The 6,765-nt window shown below is 41.8% G+C and overlaps 1 pseudogene; it reads right to left on the reverse strand.

Moving 5' to 3' along the window:
• Positions 1-1,491: 1,491 nt before the first annotated feature.
• On the reverse strand, positions 1,492-3,928 carry LOC110307451 (annotated as a pseudogene).
• Positions 3,929-6,765: the final 2,837 nt, after the last annotated feature.

Here is a 6,765-nt window from a genome sequence, read left to right on the forward strand (position 1 = left end):
AGAGTAGAAACAAGGGTGCTTGAGCCTCACTTGGAAGGGGAGTGGAATGGTTGTAGAAGGCTGATAGAGGGATGAACCTGGGTGGAAGAGGGAATTAGGAGGTGGCAGTTTGGGGCCACATGGGGGGATGGCCAGATGACCATGTCAATGAATGGAAATCTGCAACTGACAGGGCGGTGAAATATGGGGCATCTCCAGGAAAAGACCTGAGATAGGGGAAGTACCCAAGAATTAATGGGGGTGTTCTTAGCTGTGACCTGGAGAGGTTGTGGCCAGGCAGGAACTCCAGTGGAACATTAGAGACACCAACTCACCCACAAAACTTTCAACACAAAACTATCCTGTCTACAAGAAATGCAGGTATTAGGGATGAGGGACAGACAGAGGGAATGACCAACCAATAATCCATCCAATTTAAGACCCATCTGATGGGCAAGCACCAATCCCTAACATTAGTATTAATAGTATTAATGATACCCTGTATGCTTGCAGACAGGAAACTAGTATGGCTGTCCTCTGAAAGGCCTCACCCTTCAACTGACTCAGATAGAGGTATACACCCACAGCCAAACAGTAGATCGAGCTTGGGGACTTTTATGGAAGAACAGGGGGAAGGATTTTTAGCCCCTATGGTGATAGGAACTCCACAGGAAGACCAACAGAATCAACTGACCTGGATCCTTGGAACTCTCAGAGACTGAACCACCAAACAAAGAACATACATGGACTGAACCTAGGCCTTCCTGCACACATATAACAGATGTGTGGCTTGGTCTTTATGTGGGTCCCCCAACAGTTGGAGCAGGGGCTATCCCAAAAGTCATTGCCTGTATGTGGGATATGTTCTTCTAACTGAGTTGCCTTGTCTGGTCTCAGTGGGCGAGAAAGCAAAGACTTGAAGTGCCGAGACGGGAATATCAAGGGGCGTCTCTTATCCACTCAGAGGAACAGGGAATGAGGGGGGAGTATTATGGGAGAGAATGACTGGAAGGGAGGCATTGAGCAGGATGTAAAGTGAAGAAGTAAAAAGGAAAAATGAGTCGGGGGAGGAAGGTTGAATGGGAAAATTTGTATGACTAACTGAAGATGGAAACAGGGAAAGAGGGTAAGATTCTGCAGGTGGTCTGTTACAGAAATGGAAATAAGACTAGGAATTAGATTTGAAGGGGAGGAGAGAGAGATGAAAATCTGCAGCTAGCCTGCCTACCTCTATGGCTGGATTCCCCCATTTTATTTTAAAAGCATGGGTTAAGTTAGGGCTTCCATTGCTGTGAAGGGACACTATGACCAAGGTAATATTATAAAGGCAAAAAATAAAACAAAAAAACCAAAACCAAAACAAACAAAAACAAAACAAAAAACCTTTTTCGGAGTTGATAAGAAAGGATACTTATTCAGGCTTGATCCCTTGGCATAGCATATGTATAGAAATATGCCACTAAACTTTAAATCCGGTAGTCATGACATCCTTTGGAGCAGTGGGTCCCCTTCTCAGCCTCTTACTTCAAAATCCCAGAATGTAGAAAGTTGGGGTAACTTCTTTGGCCTGGGCTGCTTTTTCTGAGCAGCCATAAACATGGCTCATTCCTACTGGCAAGCTGCCAGTTCTTCTTCACTGGGATCCTTCAGCACAGGAATGCCCAGGGAACAGGCAGGGCCAATGATAGAACAGACCACAGAAGACAGAGGTACATCTTGCTTGGCAAAAGCATCATCCTTAGCTTTGACACAGGCAATCTCATATATGTGCTTCAAACTCACCAGGCCTACCACCTCTTTAACTGTTTACCAGGCCCCTTATTCCATCCCAATAGCTGCCTTCAAAAAGTAGTCAATAGTGGCCTGCCCAATCTTGAACTCAAATGTTTTATCCGGCTTTGTAAAAATTTTGTAGGCAGGTGAATGCCTTCTTTGATGCCCTTTGTCTTCTTGTTGAACTCTTTGCAAAACTGGTTGATAGAGATACCTCGCTGACCCAAGATGGGACCTAGTGGAGGAGGCCCAGGCATAGCTTGGTCTGCTTGCATGATGAACTGGATCACGCCACCGGCCTCAGGTTTCTTGAGGATCTGAGTGACCCGCTTAGCTTTGACCTGGTGTAGAATTTTAGTCTTAGTTTGCCTCAGAGAAGCAAAAAACTATGCTCTTAGCACTGCCATTTTGGGTTAGAGGTCAAGGGAAAAATTTAATAGGAGATTGCTTACAGTTCCAGAGGTTCAGTCCGTTATCCTCATAGTAGAGAACATGGCGGCTTGCTGGCAGACAGGGTGCTATGCTAGAGGAGCTGAGAGTTCCACATCTTGATCTGAGGAAAACCAGAAGGAGACTAGAAAGAGGCTCTCTTCTGTACTGAGTAGAATATGAGAATAGGAGACACAAGGTCCATCCCCACAGTGACACACTTCCCCAACAAGGCCACACCTCCTAATATTGCCACTCCCTGCACCAAGCCTATTCAAACCACCACAGATATGTTGCCTGCATATATGCCTACATACCACCTGCATGTAGAGTTCTTTGAGTACAGAAGACATCAGATCCCCTATGACTGAAGTTACAGAGAGTTGGGAACTGCCATGTGGGTGCTGGGAATTGAACCTGGGTCCCTCACAGGATCAGCCAATGCTCTTAATCACTAATCCATCTCTCCAGCCTCCAAGATTTTTTAAACAATATTTTATTAATATTTTGAGAATTTCATACGGTGTATTTTGTTCCTGTTCATGTCCTCCCCCAGAATCTCCAAGATCCATCCTTTAATTTCCTACCAACATAACTTCCAGTCTCCTTCTCTCTTCCTTCTCCTCCTCTTCCTTCTCCCTCTACTACCTTCTCCTTCTTTTCTTCTTCTCCTTCTTTTCTTCTTCTTCTTCTTCTTCTTCTTCTTCTTCTTCTTCTTCTTCTTCTTCTTCTTCTTCTTCTTCTTCTTCTTCTTCTTNCTTCTTTTCTTCTTCTTCTTCTTCTTCTTCTTCTTCTTCTTCTTCTTCTTCTTCTTCTTCTTCTTCTTCTTCTTCTTCTTCTTCTTCTTCTTCTTTAAAACCAACAATAGAGGATATGGATACCTTCTTTAGGATTTTTATTGCTGTGAAGGGACACCATAACCACAGCAACTCTTAATAAGGAAAATATTTTATAGGGGGTGGCTTGCAGTTTTAGAGGTTTAGTCTATTATTATCATGGTGGGAAGCATGACAACATGCAGGCAGACAGGGTGCTGGAGAAGAAGCCAGAGTTCTACATCTGATATAGCAGGAAGAGAATGACACTGGGCTTGGCTTGAGCTTCTGAAACTTCAAAGCCCACTCCCTATGACATACTTCTATCAACAAGGCCATATCTATTAAACAAGGCTACACTTCCAATAATGCCACTCCCTATGAGTCTATGGGAGTTGCTTTCATTCAAACCACCACATTCTACTCCCTGGCCCCCATAGACTTGTAGTCATATCATAATGAAAAATGCATTTAGTCCAACTTCAACAGTCTCCATAGCTGTCTCAACCCTATTTAAAAGTCCAAATTCGCTCTGGAGACTCATAGTAACATTTTAACTGTAACCCCCTATAATAATAATAATAATAATAATAATAATAATAATAATAATAATAATAATAAAACTAATCACATACTTCTACCACATAAGTGGCACAGGATGTAGATTACAGTTTCAAAAGGAAGGAAAGGGAGCATTGTGAAGAAATACTGGACCAAAGCAAAATGAAAATCAGCTGGGCAAACTTTAATTTCTGCATCTCAATGTGTGATGTCAAAATGTTCTTTAGGTCTCCATCTCCTTTCAGCTTTGTTAACTGCAATGCATTTCTTTCTCTTGGGCTGGCTATAGGCTTTCTTCAGCAGGTATCCCACGACTCTGGCATATCCAACATTTAGGGTCTCCAAGGCAATTCAGTCTTTACCTTACCCATTTTCCTTGCAGGGTGACCTCTGACATATGCCTGCACTCAGTGGCTTTCCTTAGTCACAGAGGGAGTTTTCATAACCCCTTTCTTGAATCTAGAGCCACAACCATGTGACTGAAGCTGCCAAGTACTGATGCTTGCTGATGCCAGAACATGCTCCCCTTGTTCAAATACATGTTCTACTAGTTTTCTGTTTTCAGTGGTTTCCTTCACTGCCTGAGATTGGCCATCCTGGAACTTGCTCTGTAGACTGAGTAGGTCTCAGACACAGAGAGTCACGTGCCTCTGCTACCCCAGTGCTGGGACTAAAGTTATGTGTGTGACAGAGGGTTCTCTATTTTCACCAACTATGCTTGGACATGCAGCCTTGCCTGGAGTTCAGTCAACCTACCAGGTGTCACACTCCTAGTAGTTATTAAGTGCCAATAGTTGCTTAGCTAATGGTGGGATTTCTGGCCCATTGCCCCTCTTCTTCTCTATACTACTATTTTATCCAGCTGAGCTTTTAGAGATCTTGTCCATGTTGTCACAATTACTGTGAATTCATGTGTGCATTTCCCCTATTGCACCCAGGAAACACCATTCCCTTGAAGTTACCCACTGCCTCTGCCTCTTACAATCTTCTCTTCTTGCTCAATGATCCTTGAAACTGTAAGGAAGATATGATATGAATACCATTTAGGGATAAGCACTCATACTCCCTTATTTTCTGCATATTGACTAATTGAAGCACTCTATATTAAATTATCATCTACTGTAAGAAACTTCTTTGATGAGGGTCAAGAGATACATCGATCTGTGGATAGAGCAGTAAGTCTTTAGGAGTCATTTAACACTGTGCCCATTTAACATAATAATAGTATTAAGTTCTCCCCTAGGGCCTATGATCTATCTTTCTACAGGGTCTTGGCCATATTAAAAATACCAGTCATGGATTAGGCCTTAGAATCAAGTAGAAAGTGGTTGGTTATTTCCCTAATGCCCATACCACTATGGGACCAGTATGTATATCAAATTCATTTTATGTCAAATACTGATCCCAACGTCAACCTATACCAAAATGCGTTATGCAGGTCAGAAGGTTCTTTTTAAGCTAGCTTTCATGGATTTGAAAATTCTGTTCCTTAACTATGGGCTTGAACACTACAGATCAGATTTCATTTTCTTGATTACTAATAACAAGCATTGGCACAACATTCATTATCTCGTGTTAAAAATAAATAGATTCATACACAGGAGTATCTGATCAAAAGCAATACTTAGTAAATACCTATACAGCTCGGTATATTAGACTGCCAAAATATGAATGTCAAACCAGCTCTCTTGTTTTATTACAAGACTAAAGAGGTTTGTTACTTGATCCTGGCTCCATTTATATTGGACAGTCACTGTAATAAACATTTATGGTAGTACAGAAACCTCTAAGATTTCTGTCGGCCTCCCAGAATCTTGGGCAACTGGCCTTAGTTTTCTCCACATTGTAACTGGAAGTTCCAAATAACAGATCCTAGACATACCATCCCCAAATGGTTCTTCCAAGCACATCAAATGAACCTCCTTTCCTTGTAGAGTCTAAGAATTAGCAGAGCACACACACATCTCAGTTACCTCAATACAGTTATAGTCAGGAATGGCCAGTATTATAGTAATAGAAAGATTAGAAACAACTAGAAATCTAACTTAAAACAATTAGTGGCCTGAGATGCTAATGCTTCAGTCTGTCCAGGTCTCATAGTTGACAGAGTGAGCTGAGGACCCAACATGTGATTAAGGAGAGACTTGGCATTCGCAGTTGATAGGTTAACTAATAATAGTCAATGTAGTTAACTAAGAATAATGTGGTTGTCTCAGGCAATAAAAACTAAGGACTCCCAAAAGCCTTTATTTCCTATGATTATCATCTATGTCATCTCTGGTCTGTACTAAGACTTTTAAGAAATTGTGAAAAGAAATAACATGTAAAACAAACCATGAAAGGAACAGGGCTAAGAAAATTCAGGATTTATTATGATATTGGTACTGAGCCCCAGCCGGCTGGTCATCTGTTTGCTGGCTAATTTTTCACACTAGAGATATTTGGGAAGAGAGAATATTAGTTGAGATAATATCCTCACTAGATTGGCATGTGACACATTTTCTTGATTAGTGATTAAAGTGGGAGGGCCCAGCTCATTGTGGGTGATACGATCCTTGGTATGATATCTCTGGATGTTATATGAAAGCAGGCTGAGCAAGCCACAAGGAACAAGCCAGTAAGCAGCACTCCTTCATGGCTTCTGCTTCAGTTCCTGCCTCCTGGTTCCTTCTATGAGTTCTTGCCCTGACATCCCTGGTTGATGGACTACTACATAGTACAAGCTATAAGATGAAATAGATCCTTTCCTCTTCGAGTGTCTTTAGGCTGTGGTGCTTTATCACAGCAATAGAGTCCCCAACAAAGACAAAGATACTCTGAACTAAACCTCTTACAAACGTAAAGTCAGTGCCCTCTAACATGTCTCATTGTTTTAAGAGAAGAGCCACAAGAATGTGCTACTGTATTCTAGGACTTTTTTTCCTGAAACAACAGAAACAAAATGTCCTTTTCCATGACACAGAGAACACTGGCAAAGAGTCCCAATCTAGTTACATAGTAAGATGGATGAGTCTGGTGTCTGTAACTCATCAGACTTCAGAACTGTCAAGTCAAGGAAAGAACCCTTCTTCCAGTCTTCCATTCTGGTTTTCTGTTCTTCTCTTCATCCTTTTCTTCCTTACTCCTTCCACCTTCACGTTATTGAACTATAACACTACACAAATGTCCAAGCAACGTGGTTGACTTTCTCTGTCCCTCCATAGCTTCA

The sequence above is a fragment of the Mus caroli genome, chromosome 2 (assembly GCF_900094665.2).
Source record: "Mus caroli chromosome 2, CAROLI_EIJ_v1.1, whole genome shotgun sequence".
Taxonomy (NCBI): domain Eukaryota; kingdom Metazoa; phylum Chordata; class Mammalia; order Rodentia; family Muridae; genus Mus; species Mus caroli.